This window comes from Procambarus clarkii, chromosome 76 (assembly GCF_040958095.1).
Source record: "Procambarus clarkii isolate CNS0578487 chromosome 76, FALCON_Pclarkii_2.0, whole genome shotgun sequence".
NCBI classification, from domain to species: domain Eukaryota; kingdom Metazoa; phylum Arthropoda; class Malacostraca; order Decapoda; family Cambaridae; genus Procambarus; species Procambarus clarkii.
The window spans coordinates 13,973,302-13,989,873 of record NC_091225.1 but is presented as its reverse complement, the minus strand read 5'-3'; the positions used below and the strand labels follow the sequence as shown (position 1 = coordinate 13,989,873).

Sequence of the window (16,572 nt, the reverse complement as noted above, 5' to 3'; positions counted from 1 at the left end):
ACTAGGGCCACATCTTATACACAGATAACTACTATACAAGTCCATTGCTAGCTGGGTTCTTGATTGAAAATAGAACCGGATTGGTTGGCACAGTAAAGACACGAAGAAGGGAAATGCCAGTGTTTGACGGTGACCTGCAGTTGGTGAGTGCCAGCTACGGAAATGTAATCAAATACCCTCGGTTCGGTGGAAAGACGAGAGAAGTGAACCTGCTGACAAGCGTTCATGATGGTACAATGGTGAACAGTGGCAAGGTGAACCGTGTAACGAAACAAACATTATTGTTTTTTTGACTACTGTATTACAGATGACCCCTGACTGATAAAAATGACCAACATTGTTGTGATAATTAGCGCTATGGGAGGAGTGATGCTGAGGGATGGAGGGAGATAGCATCGTTTACTGACTGTGTGGCCACCTGTTATTGTCTGCATTCACCATACCAGCTCAGTGGTTTTCTATGGTGAACAAAAATGTAGATACTTATATATAATGTGTGTATTAGTGTAATAACAGCAAAAGGATTATGTTGGGAGGAGCCATTTGGGTGACGGAGGTGACGTCGTCTGCATGATTTGTCTGGCTGTGTAGAGGGTGGCCACTGTGCTCTTTGGGCACCCTACAAATTTAGGTGTACAGTTACGGTGCATACAACATGTAGATACTTATATATAATGTGTATATATAGTGTAATAACACTGCAAACAGTATTGTCGGGGGACAAATTTAGTACATGTGACCTTGAATGAGTGTGGGAGGCAGCCGCCAGCTGACTGTGTAGCGACGTCTCTTAGTGCCTGAGCTAACTATATCAGCTTAGTTGTACAGTTGTGGTGAGCAAAACATATACATTCTTATATATAACATCTGTATGTAGATGTATATAACATCTGTATGTATAACACCACAAACCGTATTGTTGGGGGAGAAAGTTTAGTGCGTGTGACCATGAATGAGTGAGGGAGCCACCAGCTGACTGTGTGTAGCGACGACTCCTAGTGCCTGAACTAACTATATCAGCTTAGTTGTACAGTTGTGGTGAACAAAACATGTAGATACTTATATATAACGTCTGTATATTGTGAATAAAATATATAACAGGATGGTGGGAGGAGAAAGTGGGCGAGTGAGGCGTTGTTGAGGGAGTGGCAACGAATGGCTGGGTGGTGTGTGACGGTCACTCCTCATTGCTTTTAGACTTACAATACCAACTTAGTGGTTTGTTATGGTGAACAAAACATGCAGATACTTATATATAACCTGTGTAGAGTGTGTAACAACAGCAAAACTATTTGTTTATTGTTTTATGAACATAATAATTGAATCACTAATATGCACACCATACTTTTGAGTATAGCGATGATTCACCCCTTTTATTATATAAATATATCACAATACACACTATTGAATAATATTACTGCAAAATAACCAAGAAAAAATCAATCAGAAACATTGAAATAATTAGGTGATAATATCTTTGTGGCAACTCCCACCTGTTAGCTCAGGTGATGCTGACCGACTCTGAAGACCACTCTGTGAACGCCCACTTTTTGCCAGACTTCCTCAGTCTATGTCAATGCCCACTTTTTGCCAGACTTCCTCAGTCTATTACGCCCAAAATATGTCTCCTACGATTTTTTTCCCCGTGCTCAGGGAACACTAACATTTTTATAAGACGAAAAAAAATTTGAATTTTTTTTTCTTGCGCACAGGGGTGTAAATCTCCTCAGGACCCCTTAGCAGCTTTAGGGTTAATGATTAATTGAGCCTTGACAAAAAGATACTGTACTGCACAGTATAATGTACACTGTGTAAATATAGAAATGATTTTCAATTGTACAAGTGCATTACAGCTCAGTCAACTTTTTTTTTTTAAAGTGTAGTGTGTTATTCTCATGTGAATTAGTAGTAAGCCTAGCTGTTGTGTGAAGTGAATGCCTGAAAAGTATCCACTCGATTTAACGGCCTATATGGGGCTGTACCCTCGTCGTTATTTCCGGAGCTCCGGTATTTCCGAAGTTAAGTCTGGTTGGGTAATTTTTCAAGTAACATTCAGGTAGGATATATTTTATACTGTATAACTAAAATTAAATAAAGTTTATTGTGTAATTGTGTTACAATTTTGTGCCACGCCGACGATTAAGCCACCTGTTGGCTGCTGCATGGATGATGTGTGAACCGCTCTGATCAAGTAGTGGGAAAAAAATTGGTTCATTCCTTTACATTGCAAAATATTTCATGTATCAATCAGTGATTGTTAATATTTTCTCAATAAAATTTTAGAGATGTGTTTTGTTTTACCCTGTACAGTGCAGGTAATGTATTTTTAATGTTACGACACAGGCTGTGGCAGCCTGGCCACACAATGGCGTTCGAGCCTTGTCATTAACTGAGAGCTAGCCAAGACGAAATCTTTTGAGCTCACCTTTTCTCTGCTAATGATAAAATATACATTTGCAGAGACTAATATGTAGCTTTTGTTGAAAAAAAAAATGTTGTAATACTATAATAAAATTGGTAAATTGACTTGCAGTACTTTTAACCACTTAACTGCGCCAAACGAGTATTCTCGGTCGGTGGGAACTGCGCCAACCGAGAAAACTCTGATTTTTTCGTACCCATTCTGAATGTGTGCAAGGTTGGTTGTGTACAAAATGAACTCTTAGGACCTTCAGTAAGAGGCAGCCATCTTGGAAAAAAATTCCCAGAATGCCCTAGGACTGCTGTCTGGGTTAGTACTGAATGAGCAACCATGGGTGGCGCACATGCCTCTGACTCTCAAACAGCTGTCCGACGCGGTGTTGAAAGATTGCACTCTGTCGGTGAAATTCAAACATTATTGTTTGAAGAACATAAGGATCATAATATTGGTGAAGCTAGGTGCAATAAGGACCTAACACAAAGATCGGATGCAAGTTATACAGCACTTATGATGAAGATACAGCGAGAGTATCCAATTGTAGCTCTGAGCGCCACCCTGGCCCACCTATGATATCTCCAATTTATTTAGATGATACATAGATGAAATGTTTTCTGCGTTCAGTGATGATGCATCTGATTCAAGTAGCATAGATGAACAGTGTTAGCGGCTTCCATGGTGGTGTTTTCCATAGATAATTCGAAGAATAGCTAAATCTCTTCTTGACTAATGGACACTCTTTGAGGCTGGCTGAATCTTTTCCCTGTGTGGGGTCCATACAAAGTGATCTTTTCACAACTACCATACAAATTGATCTTTTCCTGTAATCTTTTCAAGACTGCCGGTCGGCCGAGCGGACAGCACGCTGGACTTGTGATCCTGTGGTCCTAGGTTCGATCCCTGGCGCCGGCAATAAACAATGGGCAGAGTTTCTTTCACCCTATGCCCCTGTTACCTAGCAGTAAAATAGGTACCTGGGTGTTAGTCAGCTGTCACGGGCTGCTTCCTGGGGGTGGAGGCCTGGTCGAGGACCGGGCCGCGGGGACACTAAAAAAGACCCGAAATCATCTCAAGATAACCTGAAGATAACCTGCCTTACATTTTACAAGCTTGGCTACATACCACCTACAGGTACTAATGCCAAGGGTGTACGTGAGTGCGTTATTTGCAAGCACACAGAACGAAGAAACAGGAAGCAAAATCTATCTGTACTTTGTGCAATGAGAGCGAAGTCGCGCTGTGTACTATGGACTACTTCGTTGATTATTACTCACTTCCGAAGTACTGTGTAATACAGTGTGTTACTGTGTAAATAATGTGTGAAACTGTACATATTGTAATTTTAGTGAATATTTAACAAGTAATATTGCGACAATAAACATTTATTGTGGACACATTACTGACACATGTATCACAGTTCTATGGAACATTATGAACATTCTACTGTATACATATTGTAAAGGACACAAATATGCATCATATACGATAAAAAAACAAATAAAACTGCATTGGAAATACATAGAACAAATAATTGAAAATATATTTATGGCAACACCCGGTGGTTGAATGGCCCGCGCGACCGTGTCTGGGCGAGTTACGCAAGGGTGACCAGCCCCTGATGATGTCACAGTGCACCTTGTCCACGTCCTCACAGCCAAAGTAAGTGGAATTTGGTATTTATTTTTCCATAGACATGTTCATGGAAGAGCATTTATCATTTTACGAAGAAAAAATAATTTTTTGGAACACTTTATTTCATGCACACAGGGAGAATTTCACAATAAACTCCGAGCAGCACGGTGGTTAATGAAGCTGAAGATTACGAAGCTGTGAAGATTACGTCATCCTCTGCAGCGCTTGTTTAACCCTTTAGTTGCGCATCGCATGACATAATGCTTTGACCTACTTGCAGTACATTGCGCATCGCATTATATGATGCTTTGGAGTACCGCGTAAGATTTGAAAGGCCCGCGGGGTATAGGGGATCCCCATACGCTGCCCAGGGGCTATAGTAAACAGCCACCGTTTTGAAAAAAATCCAGCTCACGCTACTATCGAGTGGGAGGACTCAGTTACCCAGCAGCCACCATGTCGAGCGCACGGCCGAACACTTCCCGGGCATGCCCCACGCAATCACTCACCCAAGAGCAAATAACCAGTGAATTATTTTCTGATGGTGAGGAAAGTGACTTTGATGACTCTTGATATTAATAAAGACTACACACAATTGACCGATGATGATAGCACAGACAGTGAAAATGAGATACAGCCGCCTCCCATAGCGAAGCCTATACGCTCACACATGCCACCACGCCCAGTGTCTACTCCAATTCACCCTCGACCACACAGTTCCTGTGCTTATTTAGAGTCTTAGGATATTTTCGGTGACGAGTCAGAGGAAGGTGACTCTTTTTCTGGTTTTAGTGAAGTGGAATCAGAACATAGTGTTACCGAGCCTGGTGCCAGTACCAGTGGTGTTACTGGGCGAGATTTTGTCGCGTCAGCAGCGTCTCGCCCAGCCAAGCGCCACCGCATGGAACAACATGAGGCACCAAGAGCCTCATGTTCACGTGCTTCCACCTCACGGGCACGTAGCGTCCGTACTGTGCGTAGACGGGCTTCAGCTCCTGGTCCACGGGGTGCATCGCTTCCCCGCCGTAGTGCCCCTGTTGCGCCCCCTGCGTCTCGCAGGACACCAGGTGTACTAGTGTGGAGTGATGGTGCTGGTTTTATTCCCCGAATTCCTGCCTTTGACAATAACGACGTTGGGATTACAGAGCTTTTCCCTAATAATGGAGAGGATATGAGTGAATGTGATTATTTTACCGCATTCTATGATGAGCCGCTCATGGAATATCTTGTACACCAAACAAACCTTCATGCGGCTCATCTCATTAGAAGAGAGAACAGAATTTTCACAATTGCAACGTTGGAAAACCACCAATGTAGGTGAAATGTATGTTTTTCTAGCGATATGTATGTTGATGAAACACTGTATCAAACACGCTGTCACAGATTACTGGAACAAAGATCTGACTATTCTAACACCTTTCTTCGAGAAATATGTCCCGAGACAGATTTCAGATACTCCTCAGGTGTCTGCATTTTGCAAGCAATGAGGACCGGACAGAGGATGATAGTCTTTGGCGAGTGAGGCACTATATGAATGAAGTGATTGGGAAATTCAGAGATTTTTACGTACCAGCACAGAAGCTGGTGATTGACGAATCCCTTGTACTGTATCCCTGGCCAAAATGGTCACAGGAACTGGATGAAAGCTGGTTTGGCCGGATGAAAATTTGGCATACCGTATTAATCCCGTCTGTGGCTCTAGACGCATGGTGGAGGAGGGGGTGGGGTTAGTGGGTGGTGTCAGGAGGGTGGGAGGGGTGCGTCGGGAGGGACCACCTGGGTACAGGAATTGCCATTAATTTTAGAACAATTAATCATAGCCAAAAACAAATGAAATAAGTACTAGTAATTAGGTAATAACAAATAAATAAGTTTCCTAAAAGCAATGTGCACAGGCTAAAGTTTCCTTCAGAAATATTGTGAGTTTTTTCCTCCTGGTGGCCTACGTAATGTGCTATAGCTGCCCTACCCCAAGTGGACCCGTCCAACACTGGTCAACCCATGTGCGTCCGTCCCTCGTGTTATACACAGTGCTGCGCCATTAGTGAAATATTTTTTTAAATAACTTTTTTATTTTCATAGTAACTTTAAACATTTTTGGCCAAGACTGTGTCTGGTAGCATCATCAATCGTTCTGGAGGTGTTAAGAGGAAGAAGGTTGTCCTAGCAATTAAAGACAAGTTATGTGTTGTTCAACCAGTGAGGCGTCACAGGCAGCCATATGCCTTCAACAAGTGAGGTGTTATAGGTAAGCCAAACGCCTTCAACAAGTGAGGTGCCACAGGCAAGCCAAGCGCTTTCAACAAGTGAGGCATCACAGGCAAGTCAAGCGCCTTCAACAAGTGAGGTGCCACAGGCAAGCCAAGCACCTTCAGCAAATGAGGCTTCACAGGCAAGCCAAGCGCCTCCAACAAGTGAGGCGCAAGCAAGCGCTTTCAACAAGTGAGGCATCACAGGCAAGTCAAGCACCTTCAACAAGTGAGGGCATGCAAGCGCTTCAACAAGTGAGACACAAACAAGCACCTTGAACAAGTGAGGCCTCACAGGCAACCCAAATGCCTTCAAGCAGTGAGGCTTCAGCAGCTGGAAGTCAAAACTAACTTTGCTTAATGAACTGTACAGTAATTTTAAGTGTTAATTTTAGTGCTGTGTTAGTATAGGTTACGTAAATTGTTAAGAATTCTAAACTTCAAGATGTGTGGCATCAATCAAGAAGACGAACCCCAACAAGGTAAGTTGAGGTTTCTAGTTGAATATTTAATAATTGTATGTGGCAAGGCAATTCAAATTATGTTGTGGTATAAAAATAGTTGGTAATGGTCACTTTTGGACTCGTAGGTGAAAAAGTACCATTATCCGAAAAATGTGATAATCCGGCTGGGAGTCCTTCCCATATAGTCCGGATGATCGAGTGGAGACGGTACGTATAATAAATTTTTATATTATAAGTGCCGGACAAACCGAGCTCACAGACCAACCAGGCCAACTTAAAATTATCTGTTGATTTGGGAAACGTTCCAGTACAATAAGTCACATGACTGCATACGGATGATAAACCTCGTGAATATCCTGAGTGTGGCAAGGGATTCGTCTGCGACTTATAAAAGCTCACAGGATTGTGCATACAGCTGATAAACCACCCGTGTGTCATGAGTGTGGGAAAGGATTCAGATGATGCATTGCAGATGGTGCATTCAGATGATGAACATTACCTAGTTCCTTCATCTGGGAAGAATGAAGACATATTGGTGCATTCGGATGATAAATAGTACCTAGTTCAATTGATCAGTAGACTGTATATCATACTAACAATAAACATACAACCCCAATGAATTTTCCAGTGAGGTTTGATAGAAATTTACTTCAGGACACATACTAGAAAAAGTTTATAAGTTACAAATAACAATTTTTGTGTGTGTGAATTTTTTGGTGGATAATATACATTTATACACTAAAGGGACCTAGCCATATTTATTCTTAAACGTCTTCAAACTGATATTACTTTGAAATTTAACAATAAAAACATAAGCATTTTTACTATTAACACATAAAAACAAAAACTGGTAGAATTTTTCAACTAATATTATTGCAAACCCTTTTGATTGGTTTTGTTATAAAGTTAAAGTTCAATATAGTAGGCTAAGCTAAGCTTTGCTAAGCTAGAACAGAGGATTTTTGGACTTGTAGATTTGTGAACCTCATCCTGTAAACATTCATGTTTCTACATGTTAAACAAGCTACGAGGATGAGGGAAGGGGATGTTCCCTCCATTCTGGATGTTATATTTACAAGAGGAAGAGATATTTATCATTCAGTACCTCTCTCCCTTGGGTAAAAGTGACCATGTCTTTTTGGGAATAAAGTATGCAATGCATTATAATCTGTTAGAAAATAAGCTTGAAGCAGTTGAAAAACCTGATTTGTGGAAAAGTCATTATGGGAAACTCAGATATTTCCTTAAGGAATTTGACAAACACTTGCTGTTAGGACATGAAGTAAATGAGATGTATGTCAAGTTTTGTGAAATATATGATAAAGGCACAACAAAATTTATTCCAAAGGAGAGATGCAGAACTAGGAAAAGGAGATTTGTTTATAGATGTCATCTGGATTTTTCTGAGTTTCGGAGTTTCCGTGATATTTTCTATTTTGATCAAAATATGTATAATGTTAATATTGATAAATGAGCTTTCCTGTTGTCACGTGGGGGTGGGCGGTCCGGGGCTCTGCTAACACTCGGCTGCTAGGGGCTCAAAGGCCCAAATACTCAGCCCCTCCGACTCCCTGGATTCACCGGAGTCTCCTTGGTCACACAAGAGAGGACCAACAATGCCCACCTCCGCAGGTCTTTGCTTCCACCACAAAGGGGTGCCACTGATTCACCCTGGAAGCCCTTCAGTCAAACACGGGGAAACTGCTGTTAACAGTTCCGGCCTAGACCCGTGGGGGAGTGAAGGAAGACTCAGGATTACCTATAACCATACCCTCCCTGAGTCTTGCCTGCCAGACAATAAAAGGTTGCAGGAACTCCTTTCCCGCCTGTCTTCTCTATCTTCCTCTTAGCAAGGTCGCCAGCTGGGTTATTATATCTGCACCCCAGCAATGCAGTTCAGTGGGTGTATTATATATTGTTTGTAGCCAGAAATGTATGCTCATAGAGAAATATCATAAATGGAGGCACACTCAAACACAGTAATAAAATGTGTGGCTTTACTGATGCAAATTACATGAACACACACACACAATCACAAGTAATACATGAATATGGAATATGGATAATGGGTCTGGAGATCGTCAGCCTCTTCTTCCACGACCTCCAACACTCCTTCAACTGGGCAGGAAGACAGGAGTCTCACACTCTCACAGGAGGGCCTCTTCACCACGTCGGCACCTCTTCTTCACTGTCCTGCCATCCATACACACTGTCCTCTCTGACAGTCCTGGACACAAGCTGCTTTGCAGCCTATTCTACTATTAAAGTAATAAAGTCTTGCTGCCACAGACACAAGTAAATATTGTGGCCTAACTAGCCTACTCATACAAGGGGTGATGGGAGGGAAAATGATCTACCTTACATTCCTGGCTCACGATGCCTGTCCCTCGATGGTGTGAGGTTCCCACGCTTCCTTGGGTCGATCCTTGACGATCCAGGACGTTCCACAGGTCCTCAGGTGTCGTGAAGCCTTCACGTCGTCGCCGTTCCAATCCCTGAGATTCAGCTGCCCCAATCCTGGTTCATCGATGGGCGCTGAGCTAGTCACTATTTTTCCCCACACTTGCCTCTCCCACAGGGCGTTGCTCTGTGTCCTAGGCACTGTGTCGTCCTTCCAAGATTCTCAGTGGATGTGACCCCAGTCACAGTTAGGCCAGCCCGCCCACTTCCAGACCTCAACGTCCAGCCAGCGGCGCCGCCCAGCGTCGTCGCCGACTATTTTCCAAGTTTGGCCTCCTCTGCTCACTGAACTTGGTTCCTCTTTTGCTTCCCAGAAGCGCAGGGTCTCCAATGACTATAATGGGGCTGCGATGACCAGCTCAATCCACTGATCAAGGCTTGCAGAGCCTCCAATCCTTGAGAGCAGACCGAGGCGCGTCCTGTCGCTTCCACGGTCAGCACAGCTCTGACGTTGGCGCCGCCCGGGGCACTCGGTGACGTCATGGCGGGCCCTGATTTGTCACCCACGACCTACGTCGGCCAATCCGCGATCGGCTTGTGTCCCTTCCAAAAGGTCATATCTGCCGTAGGGGATACTGTTTCATTTTATAACAGGGCGCCAATTTTCCTTTATTTACGACTTATAATATAACTCCCTTCCATTAAATGGCAGCCGGTCTGGTCGCCACATATGTCAATAGACTCCCTGAAACTCAGAGAATCAGTAGGGAGAGCTGATATGACTCTTTAAGCCGGCAAACGAAAGAAATAGGAGAGGGCACCGTAACACTGTCTACTTAGGTAATGATTCCAAAGATCGTCCTTCCTTTCCTCCCGGGAATCTGGATGTAGCAGGTGCTCAATTGTCAAAAGTGAAAAATTTGTTTTGTCATCCGAATGCACCATATCGGTAAATTTTTTAATAATAATTTAAAAATAGTAAATGGCACTATTTTTGCAAAATCATTACAAGATCTATTATTCTAATAGGGGTTTGATAAAATACAGTAGAATGCCTACTGGTTTTACCTGTAATAGGGTTTGATATAGTTGATTATGGATATATTGTAATGAAATGCTCCTATTGTTAAGAAACACTTTTTTAAAAAGAGTCTTTTGTAATGAGCAGCTCTGAAAATCAGTTGATTACAGATAATGCTACATAATACACTTAATGTGTGTATATGTTACCACAAGTGAGGTACATAAAGGTATTTATGAGTAAGATGTAATTGTGTCTTTGACACTGATAAAATTAAGTACTGTGGTTTCATATACTGAAAATTAGCTAAAAATATATACTGTACAAGTAAATAAATTTTACCTTGCACCGAGATCCACCAAGCCTGTATGGTGTGCGTTTCAGTATTTCGGAAATCTGGAACGATCTGGAATCTCTTATCTGCAATGAAACAATACATATTATTGCACTTACCAAAACATGGATGAATGTAGAAAATAGAGAACTATTAGATGAATATCAAATAAATGGATTTAATCTATTTCACACAGATAGATATATTAGACAAGGAGAGGGAGTAGCCATGTATGTTAGGTAATATTTGAAATGTAGTCTCGAAAAGACTACATTTCAACAGAAACGTGCCACACACCAGTCACAAGACTGAACCTCATCGAGGCCAAACATCTAAACGAGAGCATGAACGAGTAAGAAATAATACTTTAACACCAGGCATCATACACACAATGAATGCACCTGCAGACACACAACGAGCACTATCAACATAGCAAAGATTACTCCATAAAAAAAAATCATTAAATATGATTGACAATGAGATGAAATAATGCACAGTATGTCAATTTTGTGAAATTTTTTCATTACTGAACTAGGTTTTCAATGCTTACATTTGTTATTCTTGGCATTCTTTGCTTCATATCTGAAGCTTCGTTTTAAGTTTCCACTTCAGACGTGTCTTCCGCAGCTATGCTTCTCCGGTTTGCAGCATCGAAATCATCTGCAATAGCTGAATATAATTAATAATATATCAGTGAGATATATATTTATCATTACCTAGTAGTAGTGAACACTAAGAAATAACATAAATCAGCTTTCTAAAGAGATGTTTAATAATATGACACACATGATTTGGAACTTATAACTGGGTTAAGTACTTTGCACATAAGTCTCAAGGAGCCATTAGGAAACCCTGCTTGTGATTAAAATATTATGCTGTTTTTATATACTGTGTGTGCAGCACAGTACCTCGCCTTTCCATACACCAGCACTGGCTCTCACCTCTCAATACACCACCACTGGCCCTCACCTCTCAATACACCAGTACTGTCCCTCACCTCTCAATACACCACCACTGCCCCTCACCTCTCAATACACCAGCACTGCCCCTCGCCTCTCAATACACCACCACTGCCCCTCACCTCTCAATACACCACCACTGCCCCTCACTTCTCAATACACCACCACTGCCCCTCGCCTCTCAATACACCACCACTGCCCCTCACCTCTCAATACACTACTGCCCCTCACCTCTCAATACACCACCACTGCCCCTCACCTCTCAATACACCAGCACTGCCCCTCACCTCTCAATACACCAGCACTGCCCCTCGCCTCAATACACCACCACTGCCCCTCACTTCTCAATACACCAGCACTGCCCCTCACCTCTCAATACACCAGCACTGCCCCTCGTCTCTCAATACACCACCACTGCCCCTCACCTCTCAATACACCACCAATGCCCCTCACCTCTCAATACACCACCACTGCCCCTCACCTCTCAATACACCACCACTGCCCCTCACCTCTCAATACACCACCACTGCCCCTCACCTCTCAATACACCACCACTGCCCCTCACTTCTCAATACACCACCACTGCCCCTCACCTCTCAATACACCAGCACTGCCCCTCACCTCTCAATACACCAGCACTGCCCCTCACCTCTCAATACACCACCACTGCCCCTCACCTCTCAATACAGCACCACTGCCCCTCACCTCTCAATACACCACCACTGCCCCTCACCTCTCAATACACCACCACTGCCCCTCACTTCTCAATACACCACCACTGCCCCTCACCTCTCAATACACCACCACTGCCCCTCACCTCTCAATACACCAGCACTGCCCCTCACCTCTCAATACACCACCACTGCCCCTCACCTCTCAATACAGCACTGCCCCTCACCTCTCAATACACCAGCACTGTCCCTCACTTCTCAATACACCACCACTGCTCCTCAGCTCTTAATACACCAGCACTATAGCCAGCACCAGAATCTAATAATATTATAAAATATAAGTGTTTACTTACGATAATATTTGCGTGATTGCATGAAGCGTTTGTCTTCTTACTGACTGCACGGACCACAAACTGACCGCTTTGTTGACAAGACACTCCGTACATTGACAACATCGCACACTAATATTTTTACCACTTCGGACACCAGCTTTCGACGTTTCGCATATGTGTACGTGTTCCATATTAAAACGACAATATAATGCTATTAACAATTAAAATCTTCTATTTAACAGGCATATAGTTATTAAATAAAGTTTAGTGATGTAATAGACATAATCCGGAGTTGGTAAGGACGCCGCCCGCCAGCGTAAACACAACACACCCGAATGCCCACAAACACAATACAACGCACAAAACACAACACTTCTGTCAGTTTTTGGATAAACTCCTTTTATATTTATTATGTGAGAGTTATACTTGTATAAAATGATAACTATTATAGGTAAGCGCCTAATATTTAATATTAATCAATAAAAAAGAAGTCAGAAGCCACACGCCTGTCTGTACATGTCTTTTGTGTAAAAGTATTTTGGGCGCTCATGTACTTGTGCGCTAGCTGGCGTTCACAACTGTTCTCGCCTACAAGCATTAGAATTAAACAAACGAATATATTTTTTCATTTATATACAAGAAGAGAAGGCTGCCCTTGAGTCTGTAATATTCATCTGATCACTGGTCTCCCATTTGTTCCTCATTGATTTATCTTACTATTATTGAATGTCAATAACCGTATTATGAAATTTCAATTTCTTCTATTTCTTTCTTTATTATGCACCCCATACCCATCCCGTGGGCGGTGGTGTAAAGGATTATAGAGGCACATAATCGGTTCAGGAACTGAACCCTCTAGTTCGTTTAGCTAAGCAAACAACAATGTTTGACGCTAGTTACAAAATTATTAATGTTGTATACACATGTACACACACTCATACATACATGTACATATATATATATATATATATATATATATATATATATATATATATATATATATATATATATATATATATATATATATATATATATATATATATATATATATATATATATATATATATCTATATATATATATATATATATATATATATATATATATATATATATATATATATATATATATATATATATATATATATATATATATGTCGTACCTAGTAGCCAGAACTCACTTCTGAGCCTACTATTCAAGGCCCGATTTGCCTAATAAGCCAAGTTTTCATGAATTAATGTTTTTTCGTCTACCTAACCTAACCTAACCTAGCTTTTTTTGGCTACCTAACCTAATCTTACCTATAAATATAGGTTAGGTTAGGTAGGGTTGGTTAGGTTCGGTCATATATCTACGTTAATTTTAACTCCAATAAAAAAAAGAGAGAGAGAGAGAGAGAGAGAGAGAGAGAGAGAGAGAGAGAGAGAGAGAGAGAGAGAGAGAGAGAGAGAGAGAGAGAGAGAGAGAGAGAGAGAGAGAGAGAGAGAGAGAGAGAGAGAGAGAGAGAGAGAGAGAGAGAGAGAGAGAGAGAGAGAGAGAGAGAGAGAGAGATGAGAGAGAGAGAGAGAGAGAGAGAGAGAGAGAGAGAGAGAGAGAGAGAGAGAGAGAGAGAGAGAGAGAGAGAGAGAGAGAGAGAGAGAGAGAGAGAGAGAGAGAGAGAGAGAGAGAGAGAGAGAGAGAGAGAGAGAGAGAGAGAGAGAGAGAGAGAGAGAGAGAGAGAGAGAGAGAGAGAGAGAGAGAGAGAGAGAGAGAGAGAGAGAGAGAGAGAGAGAGAGAGAGAGAGAGAGAGAGAGAGAGAGAGAGAGAGAGAGAGAGAGAGAGAGAGAGAGAGAGAGAGAGAGAGAGAGAGAGAGAGAGAGAGAGAGAGAGAGAGAGAGAGAGAGAGAGAGAGAGAGAGAGAGAGAGAGAGAGAGAGAGAGAGAGAGAGAGAGAGAGGAGAGAGAGAGAGAGAGAGAGAGAGAGAGAGAGAGAGAGAGAGAGAGAGAGAGAGAGAGAGAGAGAGAGAGAGAGAGAGAGAGAGAGAGAGAGAGAGAGAGAGAGAGAGAGAGAGAGAGAGAGAGAGAGAGAGAGAGAGAGAGAGAGAGAGAGAGAGAGAGAGAGAGAGAGAGAGAGAGAGAGAGAGAGAGAGAGAGAGAGAGAGAGAGAGAGAGAGAGAGAGAGAGAGAGAGAGAGAGAGAGAGAGAGAGAGAGAGAGAGAGAGAGAGAGAGAGAGAGAGCCCTCACCTCTCTATTGACACAAAATATTGAAATATTGACACAAAAGCATATCAGAATAATACACAATAAAGAAACAAGGATTACTAGATACATGAGAATAGCATTTCAGGGTCATACATTGGTTCACTGAAGCACAATATGAGGATCATTTCGAGGAAAAGTTTCAAGGAATAATGCAGTAGAAAATGCACTCAATACAACACTGCACTCTGCCCGAAACGCTTTGCGTAATAGTGGCTTTAGGCATTGTATGTACTAGCTCCTATCTATAAAGCCAACAAACTTTGTAAAATCTCTTTATGTATGTACCTTTGCCTAAATAAAAATTATTATTATTATTATTATTATTATTATTATTATTATAACAACCATGATATCAAATGATATCTAAGATTACAATGTTAAATATTAAGTAATATGGCTTAGGTACAAATATTGGGGGATTGAGTAGCACTAGATACAGTGTGAAGATAAAGCCCATGGTAGAAAACTATGAAGATGAAATTAGATACTTTTTGGTTTTATTTTTGAATATGGCAAAAGTTGGTCAGCTTTTCAAATCATTAGGGAGTAAGTTCCATAGACTAGGTCTCTTTATTTACATACAGTGTTTACATAGATTAAGTTTGACTCTGGGGATATCAAAGAGATATTTATGTCTGGTGTGGTGGGCATGTGTTCTGTTACATCTGTCCAGGAAGAGTTTCAGAACAGGGTTTGCACTTAGAAAAAGGGTTTTATAAACGTAATTTACACAGGAGAATGTGTGAACTGAATTTATGTTTAGCATGTTTAGGGATTTAAACAGAGGAGCTGTGTGTTGTCTGAAAGTAGAGTTAGTTATTGTCCTGATAGCAGATTTTTGCTGGATGATGATGGGCTTGAGGTAGTTTGCAGAGGTTGAACCCCAAGCATAGCTACCATAAGTACTAAGATAGAGATAGATAAGTGCATAATAGAGTGAGAGGAGAGCAGAGTAGGGTACATAATATCTGATCTTAGAGAGTATCTTAGAGAGTATACCAATTGTTTTAGAAACCTTTTTAGTTATGTGTTGTATATGGGTGCTGAAGTTGCGTCTCTTGTCTAAGTACAGGCCAAGGAACTTTCCATCATTTTTATTGCTAATGTTTACATTATCTATCTGAAGCTGAATTGCATTTGTTGATTTGCTTCCAAATAAGATGTAGTAGGTCTTTTCTATGTTTATTGTGAGTTTGTTGGTTGACATCCACAAGTAGACTTTTTTTTAATTAATTGTTTACAACCTTATTTAACATGAGTGGGTTGGGGTCAAAGTAGATGAGTAGTATCATCAGCAAACAATATAGGTTTAAGTATGTTAGAGACATTAGGGAGATCATTGATGTATATAAGAAACAGGAGGGTCCTAGGATGCTGCCCTGTGGCACCCATACAGTTATTGGTAGAGTGGGAGAGGTTATATCATTGATGGCTACATATTGGTGTCTGTTACTAAGATAGGATCGGATATAGTTCAGGGCAAGACCACGGATTCCATATTGGTGGAGTTTAAGTAAGAGGTAGTTATGGTTAACAGTATCAAAAGCCTTTCTCAGGTCAATGAAGAGTCCAATTGGAAACTCACTTTTGTCGAGGGCTGAGAAGATTAAGTCAAGCAGACTAACAATACCATCATTGGTACTCTTTTGGGAGCGGAAGCCAAACTGACAAGGACTTAGTATATTGAATTTTATAAGGGAGTAGAGCTGTTTGTAAAAAAAAAAATAAAATATTTGTCATAATATAGGTAGATTTGATATGGGTCTGTAATTATTTATGTCTGCCGTGTTACCTCCTTTATGAACTGGCGTTACTCTTGCTTTTTTAAAGATATCAGGGAAGGTATGATACT

The 16,572-nt window shown here is 41.4% G+C and overlaps 1 long non-coding RNA gene across 1 annotated transcript in view; it reads right to left on the bottom strand.

Annotated features, from left to right (window-relative positions):
• Positions 1-12,821, bottom strand: part of LOC138357168 (uncharacterized) — a 255,115-nt gene extending 242,294 nt beyond the window's left edge. The window contains exons 1-3 of the long non-coding RNA XR_011224847.1: positions 12,503-12,821; positions 11,070-11,179; positions 10,528-10,605 (exon numbers count right to left, since the gene is read on the bottom strand). This is a non-coding gene — a long non-coding RNA (uncharacterized lncRNA). The remainder of the gene's footprint in view (positions 1-10,527; positions 10,606-11,069; positions 11,180-12,502) is intronic.
• Positions 12,822-16,572: the final 3,751 nt, after the last annotated feature.